The sequence below is a fragment of the Ursus arctos genome, unplaced genomic scaffold (genome assembly GCF_023065955.2).
Source record: "Ursus arctos isolate Adak ecotype North America unplaced genomic scaffold, UrsArc2.0 scaffold_9, whole genome shotgun sequence".
Taxonomy (NCBI): Eukaryota; Metazoa; Chordata; class Mammalia; order Carnivora; family Ursidae; genus Ursus; species Ursus arctos.
This window is the reverse complement of record NW_026623111.1, coordinates 67,296,934-67,315,640: the sequence shown is the minus strand read 5'-3', so window position 1 is coordinate 67,315,640 and position 18,707 is coordinate 67,296,934. Positions and strand designations below refer to the sequence as shown.

Sequence of the window (18,707 nt, the reverse complement as noted above, 5' to 3'; positions counted from 1 at the left end):
GTGCACCATGACATTGTATATTTGTCAAAACCCGTAGAACTGTACAATACAAAGAATGAACCCTAATATCAACTATGGACTTTAATGGATAATAACATGCCATTATTTGGTTCATCAGTTGTAACAAACTTACCACACTGATACAAGATGTTAATAATAGGGGAAACTGTGGGGGAGGGGAACAGATTGTGTGGGGATTCTCTGTACTTTTCTGCTCAATTTTTCTGTAAACCTAAAACTGCTCTGAAATATAAAGTCTATTAATTAAAAAGAAAAGTGATACAGAGATAGATCCTTTCTCCTTCTATGACATTGATCACAGTTTACTCTCATTAGAAACCTTTACTATTTTATTTTTTATTGAGTATAATTGACATGCTGTACATTCATTTCAGATGTATAATAAAATGATTTGACATCTGTATATATTACAAAATGATCACCACAATAAGTCCAGTCAACGTTCATCACTATATATAGTTACAGAATTTTTTTTCTTGTGACAAGAACTTTTACGATCTGCTCTTTCAGCAACTCTCAAATATGCAATGCAATATTAACTATAGTCACAATGCCGTATACTACCTCTCCATGATGTTTATTTTATAACTGGAAGTTTATCCCTTTTGCCTCCCTTCACCCATTTCACCCACTCCCCACACCACCTCTGGCAACAACTGATCTGTTCTCTGTATCTATGAGCTTGGCTTTTTTTTTTTTTTTTTTTGGTTTCCACGTGTAAGTGAGATCATATGTTATTTATTTTTCTTTGTCTGACTTATTTCACATAGCATAGTGACCACAAGGCCCATCCATGTTGTTGCAAATGGCAAGATTTCACTCTGTTTTATGCCTGAATTATATATATATATATATATATATATATATATATATATATATATATATATATATATGCCACAATCCACTCATCCACTGATGGACATTGAGGTTGTTTCCATATCTTGGCTGTTGTAAACAATGCTGCAGTGAACATGGGGGTGCAGATAGCTTTTCAAGTTAGTGTGTTTACTTCCTTCAGATAGTGGAATTGCTGGATCATATGAAGAACCATTAGTATTTTGAGTTCACCATCATGGCCATGGTAAGCTGTTGGCCTTGTGTTTCCCATCCAAACAGAATAATAAAAGATATTAGTTATAAACTTCATTTGAGAAATTCTTTTAAGATATACATTTTTATTTCATTTTGAGAAATTTAGTTTTTTTTTTTAACCTCCAGTTTTCTCAGGGCTTTTAATTTAATAAAATGAAATATAATTTTCCAAAAGGGAGATATTGAATGCAGCATCTCTGAAACTTTTAGATTATGAAATAGTTTTCCAAAGGACTAGTGTTCCCTAAGTGGAAGTATTGTGAAAAATACATGACTGACTCTCTGAGAGAAGACATTATTATATATCTTGAAATGACAGAGAATCTGAATCAACACTCATCCTCTGCATTCCCCTCATATTCACTCACCCAGTTCTACTGATTTATCTTTCATAATTTTGCTTGTGTTTACCAAACCATTTGCATCCTTTTGCCACCATCTTAATTCATGGCATAATAATCCAATTATTGAAAGTGTCGCTAGGTGACACTCCTCTTTAGCAACACTACTATTATAACAAATTTTTGACTTCTTCCTTTTGTAACTTTTGAACTAGGACCTTTAATTTTCATCTGAGGGTTCAAGTCCGTTTTAGGCTTTGGGATAGGATGATCAACCTTTCTGGTTTGCCTGGGACCAATGGGTTTCCTGGTATGTGGGACTTGCTAATACCTGGGAAGTTTCTGGCAAATGGGGTTGAGTTAGTAGTAACCCTACTCTAGGACCAATTTTTTTTTTAAGATTTTATTTATTTTTTATTTGACAGAGAGACAGCCAGCCAGATAGGGAACACAAGCAGGGGGAGTGGGAGAGGAAGAAGCAGGCTTCCAGCGGAGGAGCCTGATGTAGGGCTCGATCCCATAACGCCGGGATCATGCCCTGAGCCAAAGGCAGATGCTTAACAACTGCGCTACCCAGGCGCCCCTAGGACCAATTTTAAGAGATCTTAGTGCAGTAGTTGGTTTTATTGCTAAGCCCCCATGAATGCACTTGGACTTGGATTCAGAAATGGAATTCTTACTCCAATTTCACTGACTTGATTCCTTTGTGTCCCTTATTCCAGAGTCCCTTCCCATTTACTGTTTGGAAAGCCAGTTCATCAGTATCTTCATTTCTTCCAGAGTCTTGCGTCCTGACACTAAATGATAGTTCCTACAGCAGAACCTAAGGATCTGCTTCTTGCCAGGCTTCTCTGAAAAATCTGTTTTTTAATGTCTGAATTCTTATTTCTTGTTTGTTAGGTAAACCTCAGTTGTCTGCTTCACTTTGGAAGGTTTGCTAGATCTCTTAAGATCCTGTTGACACGAATTGTGGCCTTTCCTTTTGCTGGGTTTGCTTGGGTCTGCAAAATCAAGATTCAAGGTATGAGACCAGATGTGCAGGTTAGGAGGAACTCTAACTTATTGCTCACAGCACTTTTCTTCTTCTTGGGAATCTTATTCTTGGGAATATTATTATTTTTTAACAGTGGTTCAATTTACATAGGGTGAAATGCACTAATCTTAGGAATTATACCTTGAGGCGTTCTGACAAATGCTTACACCTATGTAATAACTTACACCTCTATCAAGATGCAGAACATTTCATCACTACAGAAATTTCCCTCTTGAGCTCATCACAATCTTCAACCGTGTGGCTCCCCCAGGCAATCTGATTCCCATCACCATAGAACAATTTTGTTTGTTTTAGAACTTTGTATAAATGGATTTTTAAAGTAAATGCTCTCTTTTGTCTCATTTTTTCCACTTAGCATGTTTTTGAGATTCATCAATGTTATTGCATGTTTCAGTAGTTCATTTTGAAAGCGTAATAGCACAAAGTTTTCATTTATAAGGGAAGGGAGATCTCCCTGTTTAGAGAACAGAAATATTCCTGTAAATCTTCAGTCGTACCACAGACTACAAACATGCTATTAAGTAAGTAAAGTTGATATAAGAAATACTAAAGACACCTATATGCTTTTGAAAATAAGAACTTACGTTCATTTATTCACTTAAAACTCTTCTTTCAAAAACCTTTATGATTGACACTACTGATAGAATTCAGGTCAGACTTCTAGATTAAATAGTTTCATTTGAATACCCTTTGAAAAGAGTTCCAAACAGTTAATGTTTAAATATTAAATTTGTAACAGAAGTTTCCTCTTTAATACTGGATATCTAAAAACTTAACACTCCTTGGGGCGCCTGGGTGGCACAGCGGTTAAGCGTCTGCCTTCGGCTCAGGGCGTGATCCCGGCGTTGTGGGATCGAGCCCCACATCAGGCTCCTCTGCTGTGAGCCTGCTTCTTCCTCTCCCACTCCCCCTGCTTGTGTTCCCTCTCTCGCTGGCTGTCTCTATCTCTGTCAAATAAATAAATAAAATCTTTAAAAAAAAAAATAAAAAAAAAATAAAAAAATAAAAACTTAACACTCCATAATAATATTTGAGATAAAAAGTTTGATAGCTGGTAAAAGAATTATATAACCTTATTGATCACCTACCAAGTGTAAGAAGATATGACAGATTCCTGGAAGAGGGAACTTTCAGGGAAGACAATGAATACTAAGAAAGATTAAGTTACAGTTGAATTTGAGGTAGGATATTATATAGTCATAAAATTCGAGTAATACAACATATAGTATGGTAAATAACAAATGAAAGGGAGGAGATACTTTTGTGGGAGTTTATGTGATGGGTACAACTAGGCATAAGTAGAGTGCCTGCCAAGTACAATGATGTCAGTAGGTATCTATTCATTTTCTTTCTCTCTTTTGATTAAAATTGTGTTTTGGGAGGGAAGAGAGGAATCTAAAACATATTGTTTCTGATTGAGAAATTGCAATAGGATTTACATTAGGATTATCTTATTGAGGGCTTTAAGTAAATAGTTTTTGTTTTATCCAATCATGAATGGGATCTATTTAGTGTTGATTTTTTAAAAGCCAACTTGTATTAAATTAATTTTTCTATTGTGTATAGAATAGACTTAAAAGAACATTTTGATCATCTAAATATTACTGAAATGAGTAGGTTCAGAATTAAAGCTCTAAACAGTAAAATCCACCTCCTAATCTATAAGCAATGTTGGTATCTATTATTCTTGGTAAATTGTGCCATCAAGAATTAATATCTAATGGAAGAAAATGGTTGTTTCTAACCTATTCATAGTTGACATTCTTTTTTATTGCTGAATAGTATACTATTATATGAATATATCATAATTTGCTTATTCACTCTCCTGTTGATATACTTTGAGTTGTTTCTACTTTTTACCAATTACAAATACAGTTTTTTTTTTTAATGGAAATATGTTTCTTTTCTCTTGGGTGACTATCTATGAATAGAATTGTTGAGTCATACTATAGATATATGTTTATCATTAAAAAAAAAAAACTCCTGCCAAACGATTTCCCAAAGTAGTTTTACCATTTTATACTCACACCATTAATGTAGGAGAGTTCTGGTTTCTCTATATCTTAGCCAATATTTAGTGTAGTTAGTCTTTTTTAATTTTAGCCATTTTTATGGGTGTAAAATGGCATTGACTGCAGTTTTAATTTGCATGTCTCTGATGACTAATGATGCTGAACACTTTTTAATGTACTTATCAACCATTTATAAATCTCCCTTGTCAAGTGCCTGCTCAAGACTGACCATTAAACAAAATTGTTTTTGTCATTGAGTTGTAAGATATTTTTATATAATCTAGACTTTGTATTTGAATTTGATAGTATCATATAATAGTATCAAAAGTATTTTCAGATGTTTATCAAAACTATTTTCTTTTAGTCTGTGGCTTGTCTCTTTCATTTTCTTAATGGTGACTTGAATAAGTGGAAGCTTTAATTTTGACCAAGTCTATTTTTTTTTTTCTGTTATGGTACTTTCTGTGTCCTAAGAAATCTTTGCCTACTCCAAGATCAGAAAGTTATTTTCCTTCCAAAAGAAGTATTTTATTCTAATAGCTTTACAGATTTTAGCTTTTATGTTTTGATGTATAATTTATCTCTAATTTTTGTGTTTGCAATGTGAGGTAAGAATTGTGTTCATTTTTTCTTCATTGATATCCAGTTATTAAAAATGGACTTTTGATATCAAAGCTTGGACTACAATAACTTAAAAGCCTGAATACTAGTTATATTGTACTATAAGGTTGTTTGGTTAATCAATACGTATTTTTGCTTGAGACATAGTTTTCTTTTAGGTAGACCCATTGCCAAGACTAACAGTTAATAGTCAACTGATTCCTGTTGAACTTGAAAGTAGAGTAAAGCAACATCCAAAACCTTGTCTTGGCCAATAGATTAAAGACAGAAAAACTCATGTAAGACTTTTTTTTCTAGATTCCCTCCTGAATAAAGTAATAGCAGCAACAACAATGAAAACAAAAACCCGATGTAGTCCCACACAGTTTTATGATGTTTTAGTGTCTACGATCACTGCTTGGTTTATATCTGTTGCATATTATGTCTTTTCTGTTAACACACGGAAGAAAGTTCTTCTTCATGTAAATATGCTGGTTCTAAAACAGTGCACAATGGTATAAAACTCAGCATTACTTGGTGTCAATGGACAGAAACCCACCACGAAGTTGTTTAAGCAAAAAAGGAATTGGTTAAATAATGTAACTTGAGAAGTCCAAGGACTGAGGCTAGTTAGGCCAAATTTGAATTGAAAATTTTCCTTATGTAAAGAAAATATTTTAAAAGGGTTAAAAATTTGGTAATTTTTTAAAGTAGTAGAAGTGGTTAACTGCCCTCATTCTAAAAAAAGTATTATTTGTAGATGCTAAAACTGTATGGAGACTTAAAAATATATTCTAAGAGTCAAAAGCAGAGCAAATTACTTAAATAAAATAGAGATATTTGCCCCAAATAGTAACAATACAGTTTGTATCAGTTTTCCAGAGAATAATCAGTAATTAAAAAAAAAAAAAAAGAACCCCTGGTTTGTTAACTCAGATTAATAGTAATTTTTTCCACATTCTAATTGCAATCTAATAATCAGTTTGCTGAGTTTGGTGTAGTGGGTATTTATTTATGATGTTTATAAAAACCAAGGATCCAGAGAAGAGGAATAGTGTCGTACAAACGACCTCTGGGGTCCAGCTGGGACTCAGATGCTCACTTCTCTGCTGGGGTTATTTCCATCCTTGTTTGTTTTGACATTGAGAGAGACTACAAGTCTCACTTTGTGCTGTTTGCGAAAAACTGAGCTAGTTGAAAAGCAGAGATGGAGTGTATTTCTTTCGGTGCTTTGGTCTGCAGGCGTACGTTCCTCAGCCCTGCTGTGTACACGGCCGGGGCTGCATGGAGCAGATTGTTTCTCTGGGTTGTGCAGACGGGCTGCTGATGTCGTAGTTCCTGATAGCGGCTGCCAACGAACCTCAGTCCTTTCCATTTTGCCTGGTCCTCATTTCACCGGAAAACACAGTAGCTGTAGCCGCACATAGACTTTTTCCTCTTTCCCTTTCCCCCTCTCACCCCTCCCGAGACCTCTCTGGGCTTTGACGTCATGTGTGCTCCTTTCGGTTGCCATAGCAACCCCATTCCCCAAGCCCTCTGTCCGTCTCCTCTGGTAGGTTCCACAATGGTACAGGCAGCATCACGCTGCACAATGGTTTCCAGGCAGTGAAAGAGGGTGATTCAGCAAGCCACTCTTCTTCTTTTTAAAAAAAATCCTCCCCTTCTTTTTTTATTTTTATGGGGGTGGGTGGTGCTTGTTATATGCTTACCTTTTTCTTTTCTTTTTTCATTTTTACAATTTTCCTTTTTTCTCCTCACCCCTCAATTCCTAGGGGCTTGAGTGACTTTAAGATTGGGTTTTCTTGGAAATCACCTGTCTATCATTAATTTTAAACGATTTCCCCACCTCCAAAGAATCTATTCCTTATTACAATTTGGAATGTGGTTAATGAAAAACAAGTAGGGAGGATTTCTGGGGCAAACACTGCTGGATCAGGATCGTAGTTCTCAAGCACGGAATGGTAGGTGGCTCTTTGCTCCTTCTGGGTTCTAACATGTTTTTTGGAGGGTGGGGTGATGCCTATTGATTGCTCCTGGTGGGGTGGGAGAGCGAGCATGGGAAAAGTGGGAGAGATGGGATGGAAAGCAGGTTCATGAAGTGAAGTACCTCTGAGGCAAGAAGCCACCAGCCTTTCCTTCTGCGTGGAGCATCTCTCCCCAGACTTGGGCGTGTGGAAACCTTCCTGTTTGGAGTGAGGGTTGGCAGAGGGTGGGAGGGAGCTTTCTTATTGTGACCAGGGGTTTTTAGACCAATGCAGAGCTACAGAAGGGAAGAGAAAAACAGCGGGGGAGGGGGGGAGAGAAAGAGACAGAGAGACAGCGAACAGCTTTGTGTGTTAGAAGTGCTGACCTCAGTCCTATATCTAAGAAATGCTCTGGGTTCCATAAAACATTAAAAAATCATGTCTTTAAGTATGCATTTATGTTTACTTCCTGAGAGGTGTAATTTAAATAAATATTTTGGAACATATTTATTTTTAGTAAGAAATGGTATTTATATATTTTAGTTGCAAAACTAATGACATTACTCTTGCAGAGAAATTCTAGACTAAATTCAGGCCAGGGAGAGGAACACAGGACAGGGGATAGGTTAGAGATTAGAGGAAACATTGGCACTGCAGTCGCATAGGTAAGGGATCCCTTTAAGAAAGTGATCTCCTAGTCACAGCAGGCAGCCTTTTTTTTTTTTTTTTTTTTTTTTAATGGCAGGGTTCCCATATTCTGTGCTGGGATACTGTGTCCCCTAGAAATGTCAGAGCTCTTTTGGGAAAAAAATATCAGAAATGAGTATACTTATCAGAATTTATGTATTTGTGCCTGCAGCAAAGTAAATGTGATTTATTGGAAAATCTTCGAGTACATCAAGGTTAGAGATATTTCCGGAAAAATTATATATGTATTTTTCCCTCTCTACATTTAAATCCAAAGGCTGTCTCTGCTTTTGCCTTCTAACACTTCACTTCCCAGATACTGCCATTTAGCTACAGAAAAAGAATGGCTTATCCCATGGCAGTAGGCTCTGAAGGAATCACAAGGTTGTTTACACGGGCTGTCTTTGCTGCAGAGCCCTGCATGCTGCTGGGGTGTTGACAGTAACTTTTATGAACGAACCAGAAAGAGGCAGGCTAAGTCATGGGACAGGCCACCTTTCAGATGGAAGGAAAATAAGTGTTGCTAGCCCACAGTCCTATTTCTCCCTCTATCCCTCGTTTGCTAGCTGTCAGACCCCAGATGGAAGGAAAATAAGTGTTGCTAGCCCACAGTCCTATTTCTCCCTCTATCCCTCGTTTGCTGGCTGTCAGACCCCGGAAGATCTCACAGAATGCCGAGCCACATATCAAAAATGGTTACAGGAATGACCCCTTCTCTCTGAGAGGCTTCTGTATATGTTCTGCCATAGGTGAGCATGTATGTTGTAAATGTAGGTAGTGAGGCTCATGAATGAGCTCACAAGCTGCTGACTCTACTTCGGAACCGTTGGATTTTAGGGGCCAGACAGCCTGGATAGAGCAGTTTTGCTGCCTCTGGCACATATCCCCTTTCCTGCCTCCATCTCACTCTTAATTGACATCAAGTACTGGATTAGCTTATTTTATTACCCAGCGCAAACTGGATTTTCTCTTCCCTACAACGGAACTAACAAATCAGATGACAAAGGTGGTGTGACCTTACATATTAAAGAGTCTTCGTGCTTCTTCATCTGCACATGACTCCCTCCTGTTGTAAAGTAGCTTTAATTTGATGGGCTCCTGGTGTTATAGAATCTTTGCAGTTCTGGTAAAAAAAAAAAAAATTCTTGATGATGAGGCAGTAAGAAATCATATGTGAAGTGGAAAAATCAGCTGCCTCCAGCTTCCTGCTTGCTTGCCCCAGAACAGCATCTGCTGTTGGGAGGAGTGTGTTTGTCATGCTGGAAGGGGATGTTTGTGAACAGATCCCAGAGGGACCGAGTGTGTTTTGCTGTCATTATCTGGTACGTCTGCACCTATTAGTATTTAATGGTTTTATAGGATGTGGTCAATGTTTTTCAAGGTTAGAATGAACTGGGACTTGATTGTGGATGCTATAAAATAAATGTATATTTTTAAGTTACAAGAAAATTCGTAGGATTTCCCTGGTTAGTATATCTTACAGGAATAGCATAAGCAAAAGGGATCTGCCTAACCTCAGTAATGTGGAAAAGCCTCCCATGTTTAAAGGTAAAACATCCCCTATTTAAAGGCTTTTTTTTTTTAAAGTTTTATTGTGGCTTTATGTAAATGAATCTGTGTCTGTGGATATAATCTTAGTGAAAAAGTCTTTTAATACTGATGATAAAAATAAAGACAAGTTGGGGGCTTTCTTGTTTGTTAAACATGGGGGCAGATGCTCTCCCTCCCTGCTCTAGTTCTGGCTTCAGGTCATATTTGGAGCTAAAAGACTTTGCATGGAACTGGTGTGTGCAAATCAAATGATTGCTTAGTTGCTTATGAGAATAATGGGTCTCAAAGCAAGGGAGTCTTCCTTCAATTAGAAGAAGTAAACAAATTGACACTTAACATTCTTTCTCCATTGCGTTTACTGTTTCCTCTTGCAGTCTCCTTTAAGCTTTTGGTTGGACATTGCAACACTTAAGCAAAAAGAAGCACAAAGTGTCCAGTAATGACAGAAAGGAGTACAATGCTGTGTTTGCTGCAGGCTGAGTATTTCCTCCCCACCACACATGCATCTCTCACACCTTCTTCTGAGGACCACGGACTTGGATAAAGTTGGGCCTGTAGACCACTGGGGGAATGCTTATTGGTAAAGGAGAACAAGAACCATTTATTTCTTTAGTATATTAAATATATTTATTGCATTATAGAAGTCTGAGATGAGACACTGCTGCTGATTCAGATAAAAGATCATGTTGCATATTGATTCTCTTTGAAAGAGAAAATGTAATTGAGAATTGGAGCTTGAATTTTAGAAATTTACCTATCTGTACATATTTTTATAGCAAAGTTGTCAGGTTTTGACTAAAGATTTTTCAATTTGAGTACATTTTATCCGTATGAGAAAATCAAGGCAAAGGGGGGAAAGTGAAAAATCTGTATGTTTTAGTTACTATCTCTCCCCCCCCCCCCCCAATTCTTGTTGTGAATCTTGGTAGAAACTCCAAATGGAGAACTCAGGTGATATTGAAAATCCTTAAATCAGAAGAAGAATTTTGGTACGAGAAGTGGACTACAGATTTATACTTATTTTTGGTAAAGAATTTTTCTAGTCGAATTGATGTTTTGCATCCTTAATAAGCCTCTGTGGCCTTTCTTACTGTCTTTATCTCTGAGATGTGAAAGCCATAGCCTTATAGAGCTAATGCTCCTAGGAATGGAAATTAAAGTTTTGAATGGGGAAAGAGATGACTGGAGGTTCCTTAGAAGCATTCCTAACCCACAGTTGCTCTGAAATCCCATATGGTGTGCAGGTGTAAAGTGGAGTTCCCCTACAGGGCCCTCAGGCATTTGCAGAGTGGCCTGCTCAGTAATAAATAGGATTTTTGCTACTGTGTGTATGTATGTGTGTGTGTGTGTGTGTGTGTGTGTGTGTGTGTGTTATAGAAAGCAGGAAGAAAACGCTACCACCCAGCAGCGACTTAAAAAAGTACTAGAAATTCATCTTAGTGACTTCTCTTCCTAGGAGTAGAAAAGTAGAACCGCCTCCTGGATTTTGGATGTTTACCTGCCCAGGTGCTCCATGTGCTTCCTGAAAATGAGTTTCTTCAAGTACTTGTCCTCTTCTCATACATTGGAAAGAGGATCTGAAAGCACTGATAGTGAAGTGAAATGGAAGCTCTTAGGCCCATTTATTTGGCAAGGTGTATTCAGTGCCTGTGCTTCCTCCGTCATAGCACTCATCACAGTACAGTAATGGCCTATGCCCGTTTCCTGTGTTCTCTACGAAAGCATAATCTCTCAGGTACTGACTGTGTCTTTTTGGCACATTGTGGGGACACAATAAATATTCCTTGGATGAATGTCTTCCAGGTACAGAGTTCTCTGCTAAGTGCAATGGAAGGAAGAGTTGGAGCCATTTGGGAGCATAGAGTCATTTAGGGAGATGAGGTTAAATAAAGATGGTGTATAATCAAGGGCTGAATTAGTAATTTGACAAGAAATATAACAGGTTTTCAGAGGAGAAAGAAATACATGTGACATTGGAGGCCACATTGGATGTCTGGGCAGCAGGAGGGTATAGTGGGGAAGGAATTCCTAGCCGTAAGTTGTACGCACCTGGCCAGGAAAGGGACTCTTAGTTGGGGCAGAGAGGAGGTTTATTTTCAGTATGGTGAGCATACTCTCCAAAGTTCTAGAAATCAAAACTTATGGTTTGATAATGGGTAGAGCATTGAAAACTGGCAAATCTTGGAGAAGCTGGTCCAATATGATCTCAAAAAGTAACAGTAACATTGAATTTACAAATCTCTTTTTGTAACTAGGTCAGATTATGGGAAAGCATATATATAGGTCTGTTTCCAGCTTCAGACCAGCTTCAGTTTAGTTTTATTTTATTTTACATACTTCAGAGGTTTTTGAACTTCTCCTCCTCCTTTTATGGGTAAGTATGTAACCCATCATTCCAATAAAATCTTCCATGAAAAGCAGAGTATGCATACATGCAACAATGGAGCTGTCCCAGGAGAAGCTGAGTAGGGTGCCGTGTGTCTCAAAACCAAATCCATATAACAAAGCCAAATACCACGTCAGCTAAAGTAATAATTATTAATTTGGCTTCTGTTCCGATTGTAAAATATCCAGCTACTCTGGTGTCGGTAACACCAAAGTTCTTGTGCTTGTGATGCATTTGAACAGAGTGAACTACCTTCGGATGTTTTATTCCCTCATCCTGTGTCCCATCACTCATTTGCATTTGTCTTTGTCAGTCTTTTGGTTCCCTAAATGCAAGTGAAATTCCCACTTAAGTGCTAAAATCAAATTCTTGCTGTGTTTTTGCTGTGATTTTAGGCTAGCGTGAGGAACACCAACGGCAGGACCATCACAGATCTTCATTATGGCAACTCATGCAAGAAGCTGTTGAATTAGAACCATTCCCTCTAGATGAGAAACCAGACAAGCAGTGGTGAGTCACAAATTTAAAAAGGTTCCTTAGCAGAAAACATGTGATCTCCATAACCACCTTAAATTTTGTATGGGATTTAGTGTATGGATCTGAAGAAATACTGCTCCAAATAATTTCAACCAAAGAAGTTAAAATCAGTAGGACAGCATGTTTAATTGATGATGCCACATGAAGTCTCGAGGGGCATGGGTGCATGGTAAAACACTATGATTTTTATGATCTTACCAGTCTGGTAAGATAGCTGCAATGAACAATTTCATGTGCCTGAGTAACAGTTGCTAACAGTGTTTTTCAGTGGCTTTTATTATTTAGAGCATAATTCCATATTTTACCAATTCATCCCCTCTGGTAGAAGAACTGGTTCTGAGCTAAATTATAATGCTCAGTGCCTTTCAGGAATCCACATACACACACACTCCTATGTAAATATATAGGAGTATATAAAGAATGTATATAATATATATGTTAACATAACATTTAGATCCTTGGAAATAAGGGGAGAGAAATCATAGCACAGTTTTATAAAACTCAATTCATAGACATTTACCCTACAAATCCTTTTGCCGAATACACAGTATTAAAAGTGGATCCAGTTTCTCTGATAATTGGAATAATTTGAAAACTTATTATTTTATAAAAATATCAGCACACACAGGCAAAATATTTTTTAAATCAAATCCTTGATGCTTTATAGTCACCAAAGTCAATAATCAATAGACTCCAGCAGAGATGAACCAGTTATAATCTGTCAAATAACTTCTTTGAGAAATAGCGCATGACAGTGGTGCTTGTAAGACTCCAAAAGAGGCTGTTTTGAACTAGCGATCAATATATCTCTTTCGTTTGCTTAGAGGCTCATATGACTCTGGGTAGGTAGGCTTCCTTGTGAGTTAATGCATAAGCTGTAAGTGCAGAAGACTATGAAATTGACCCTATACTTATTTCACATCATGATTTTCATTATAGTCTGCTTACAGTGATATTGAGAAAGTAGATATAATAGTCATCACTATGTTGTGCTTAATCAGCATGTATGAAATACGTGTTTGTTATAAAAGAGGATAGTATGTTGCCAATAATCAACCATCGTGAATCTAATGTAAGGGCAATTTTATATGGCTGAACGTGATATTTTCTGTTATGTGCCACTTCCAGTGATGTAGAAAACATATATTGCCCCATCTTAAACATTTATTCATTAAGCAAACATTTATTGAGAATCTGTGATGTAGATATTATCCTTAACTCTTGGGATAAATGAGAGAGATAGTACCTGCCTTAAAGGAGCTTCTGGTCTAAAGAGTATGGTGCTCACAACAAAATGTGCCATTAATTGGGGGAGATCTATTCAAAGAGTGTGGTACTTACACAGGGCTGTTAAATGGGTAGAATTAGGGTGCTAAAGGAGGTGCAGCAGAGAGAGTCTAATACAGATGGCATGGGGATTTGTCAAGGAAGAGTTCCCAGAGGGACTGATACCTTAACTGAATGTTAAGGATAATAAAAAATAACCAGAGGAAGGGAAACAGTGGGAATATTTTCCAAGGGTCCAGAGGCTTGTCAGAGTATGATTTTTTGTGAGTACTATGCATCACATTGCTGTGCTAGGGCATAAATGGGGGTGGTAGAAATGAAGCTGAAGAGGGGTACAGGAGAAATATCATGAAGGATCTCTTAAAGCTAAAAAATTTGGATTTTATTCCAACATGAAGAACTTTCGAAAGATTCTAAGTAGAATGACATGATCAGGTTTATTTTTTAATTGTGAAATACAGACATAGAAAAGTGTATAAGACAAATATGGTTTAAAGAATAATTATAAAGCAAACCTCATTTAACCACCATTTATATTAAGGAATAAATTCCCAGTAAATTCCTGTGTACTCCTTTAGGATCACATGCTTTTTCTTCCGCACTAGAGGTGACCACTAACCACTATCCTGCCTTTTGTTACACTTGTTCCTTGTTCCCTTGCTTTTCTTTCTAGGATATATATATATATATATATATATATATATTCTAGGTTTTACATATATATAAAATATATTTACATATCTATAAATATGTATTTATATATATATTCTTAATCAAATGATTTTGCTAAACATTGTAAGATTTTTCCATATTAATGCATATTGTTTATTCATGTAATTGTTGTATAGTATTCTACTCTGTGAATATACCAAATTTACTTCTCTATTTTACTGTTGGTGCACATTTGGATTGTTTCTATATTACTTTGCTAGTATGTGTGCATAACCTGAGTTATTTATATATATAAAAAGGAACATATTTATGTAAATATATTTGTTAAATATAGTAAATATATTTATTATAATTATAAATATGTTATAATCAAGTTATTAAGTATATATATTTATATAGTTGCTTGCAGATTCTAGTACACATGTGTAAGAGCTACTTTAGGATAAGTATCAAGGAAAGGAGCTACTGAATTTGGGGGTGTGTGCACATTCAGTTTTTCTAAATAATGCCAGAATGTTGTCCCTAAGCAGTTATATCAGTTTACACTCTCATCAGCAATATAAGAGGAGTTCTATACCCACCAACATTTGATTTATAAGTTCTTACATTTTGCTAATCAGGTGGATATGTAATTGTACTCATAGAAGTATTACTTGGCTTTTTGTTGATTACTAATGACGAACAACATCTTTTCATTTTTTATCGGCCGTTTGGTTTTCCTCTTTTGTGAAGTACCTGCCCAAGTGTTTATGAGATTTGTCTTTCAAAACCATAACTAGTGTTTATTGAGTTCTTCCTGTGTAATAACATTGTGCTAAGCATTTTGCAAGCATTTCATCTTCATAGTATCCCTATGATTTACAGATAAGGAAACTCAGGTTTAGAGAGGTTAAATAACTTGCTAACAGTCACACAGCTAAGAAGCAGTAGACTTTAGTATTCAACCTCAGGACTTTCTGACTCCAGACTTCTTCAATTTTTTGGATAGTATTTGGAGGAAAATTAGATTGGAGCCAGAGAGAACACCTAAGGTGCTATTGCGAGGAATCCAGTTAAAAAATCATGGGGACATAAACCAAAGAATCACCAGTAAAACATAAGTACAAAGCAACTGGACTCAGTAGTGAATGTCATGAGCGAAGAAGAGGCAGGATATATAAAAAGTCTCGAGATTTAATACCTGTTGCCTGGGTAGAGTCAATATTAATCATACGGTGTATGTATTCCAGGTGTTGTATAGGTTTTAAAAATTATGATTCCATGATTCAGTAAGAAATGAATTTAGTTTAGAGGACCATAAAATTTAGGGTAAAGGGACCACAGTGTTTATTTGGGTCAACCCTTCACTGTTTTAAAATGTGGAACTTGGTGTGAAAAGAGGCTTAAGTGCCTTCTTCAAGATCACATGTTACTAAGTGTCAGATTAAGAATAGATAGTAGGCCTGCAAAGAATACAAAGGAGTAACAACTTTCCTGATTTTTAAATTAATAAGTGAAAATACAATCAACTTACTTTATCTGCTAAACATTTTTTTAAGTCAGTTGCCTCATCATCATTATTAGCAGGCTTATTTAGTATAGCCTAGAATGTTATCTTCTTGCCCATGATTCTACCAATGAAACCACCAGATCTGATTTGCAGTTGCTACCATGTAACTGCTCTACCTACTTTGATGTACTCCATTGGCTATGTAATAAATTCCCTTCTCCTTAACATATACCATATTCCCTTCCACCCCCATTTTAGGAACTGATGATCTCTTGAATTGCTTAGGGACACTAATGTGCTTCATTCTCATAACACACACTGAAGTGTTTCTTACCTCTGTGACTTACTTCCTACTGTCTATCCTGCCTATAGTCACTCCACCCAATCTTTACTTAGTCATTAGACATCTTTTAGGACCTTTGCAGACCAACAGCATGGGCACCATCTGTGGCTTGATAGAAAAGCAGTATCTCAAGTCCCACCCAATCTCCTGACTCCAAATCTTTCAAGCAAGATTCTTAGGTGATTTAAACTTTGAGAGGTACTACTGAGACTCACTCTAGACTTCATCAGGTGTTATCTCCTTCCAGAAATTTTCCTGACTCCTTCCATTGGGCATTCCTTCCTAGTGTTCTTACAGTAGCCTAGGCATATCTATCTCATTGCATTACCATGATGTTTTGTTAACTGTTTATGTATCTGTCTCTGCAACTTAGCTTGTGAGTAATTTGACCCAGATCTAATTATCTTTGAGTTTTCCATGTCTAGCACAGTGCCTGATACATGGTAGCATTGCACAAATATTTGTCGAATGATTGTTTGATGAAAGAAAAAAGAGCAGGAGATAGATACATGGAAAGATAGAAACAGAGGCAGGAAAGAGAAAATCACAAGAAGAAAAGACACACAGCCAAAAGGACTACATAGAGAAATAACTAGACTACAAAAAAATTATACCTTTGGGTACAGTCTGGAAAGCAGCCTGACAGAGAATCTACAGGCTTATTTAAGTAGATTGAGTGATAAATGTGAATATCATTGGCCAACTTACTCAGAAGCAAAGAATACCTTAATTTCTCATATAAGAAGGTATAGTTTTTTGGTCATTGTTTTTGTTGAATAAATTTTGCCAAAATTTGTTTTACTTTCCTAAACAAAGTGTTCTACTTACCTATTCAGAGACTGTTCAGAATATTGTGTGAAAGTGGATAGAGGGTACAAGTTTGCCTTGAATCTGTGGAGACAGAAATAAAAGACCAGTGAGTAGAAAGTAGGCAGCATACATAAAAGACATTTCTGATGACTGGAATTATTTACAAGTCTGTGCTTTTAGAAGAATGGTGAATTTTCTAGCACTGCGAGTATTTAACCATCTTCATGGTTGACCAAATATTAAGAACATTTTAAAGGTGCTACTACTTGATGTGGGATATTGAACTCAATGACCTCTATGGTCTAGGGTTCTTATGAATTATGAGTCTACAATTATAAGTAATGCAGGAAGAATGAAGATTAGAATAAAAATTATAATAGTGGATAACATTTACTGAATGATTACTTGTAGCCACTCACTGTTCAAAGCACTTTGTATGCACAAATTTATTGAATTCTCACAGAAATCCTACAGAGCATTTCCATTTTACAAATGATGAAGCTGAAACATAGAAGCTTTAGTAACTTGCCCTCAGTCATGTAACTAGTGTTGGTAGAGTCCATGGAGTCCAACTTGGGAGCACTTCCTTTTTTTATCACTGTGTTGAATCCTTCTCAGTATTAAAGGTGAAAGTTGGACTGAATAGAGCCTTAAAACATTGATGTGGTTTGAAAACCAAGTAAGTGTAAAAACAGGAATTCCAAGAAATGGTAACAACATAATCCAAGTAAACAGAGATAGAAATGTGCATAACAGGTTTGTGGAACCAAATATCTCACAAATGAGATGAATAAGAGGATATTCAGAAATTTGTTATTATAGTGCAATTTTGTCTTGTTTTTCAGTGGCTGGAAGTTACCAAGATGGGAAACCAAGTCCTTAGGACTATTTCACCCTCATAAAACCAACATAACTAGCCCTCATATTGTATAAAATTTTAAAGGCTTTTCACCAATTGGTGGAACCTCAGTCTGTATATCCTAGGAAGATAGATTTGGGACTGTCACTGAGAGGTCCCAAGTAATTTGATGTCATAACAGGAAAATGATAAAGTTGTTTTTACAAGTTGGCATTTTACTGGAGCTTATTTGAAGAGTGAGTTAACATAAATCTTTACCATATCTCAGATTCTTCATTCTCTGTGAAGGGTATTCCAATAACCACTATTAGAGGAACTGCTGTTAAATAAAAGTATGAGATCTAAATGAAAATTTGATTAACATAAAAAATCTTTCCAGATTAGGGCTGGTTGGAAAATTTAGTCCATACTTACGCAGATTCATAACATGTGATAATCTATATTTATAGTGCAGATACCAGAAATTACACCTGCTGGATATTTCAAAGTTTTCTTTCTAGTCATACTTTTGGAAGTTCTAGGTGATTTGTTTGTTCTTTAAATCCGTAAGGCCCACTTTTAAGCTCCTTTAAATTTGGGAGTGGATAACTTTGACAATATTGTCTTTAGAAAATCATTTATAAATCTTAAGAATCAGAATAATTCTGCCTTGAATTTTAGTTTAATAAGATTCAAAGATATTGTACTCCCCCATCCCCCTAAAAAAAGGCTGAATAAAATATCTTAGGCAAAAACTATGTGAAATAGTGGGTAGAAAACAAATTAAACTCTTTTTCATCTTTTATGAATTTCAGCCAAATATATCATGTCATATGTCTGTTGACTGTCCTCTTGCCAAGCAGGGTTCAGGTCAGCAATGTGGAATGTCACAGGCAATCAAATCTCATATGTTGAGTTTCTTTTCTAGTCTCGATCCTGAGTACAGATGTCTGGCTCTGTATTATAATTTAAGGAGGCAAAATACCCTCTGGTTCTCTGGTTCTGAACCTGATATAATATGTG

At 36.4% G+C, this 18,707-nt stretch overlaps 1 protein-coding gene across 10 annotated transcripts in view; it reads left to right on the top strand.

Moving 5' to 3' along the window:
- Nucleotides 1-18,707, top strand: part of MAPK10 (mitogen-activated protein kinase 10) — a 531,796-nt gene that overhangs the window by 229,291 nt on the left and 283,798 nt on the right. For 6 of the 10 annotated variants that reach the window (XM_057309896.1, XM_057309899.1, XM_057309893.1 and 3 more), the window contains exon 3: nt 12,104-12,218. The gene's annotated coding sequence lies outside the window, so the exon portion shown is untranslated. Of the gene's footprint in view, nt 1-6,542; nt 7,082-9,003; nt 9,094-12,103; nt 12,219-18,707 lie in introns of those variants that run through there. The other 4 variants (XM_044388107.3, XM_044388109.3, XM_026509796.4 and 1 more) reach the window with 3 other exon arrangements.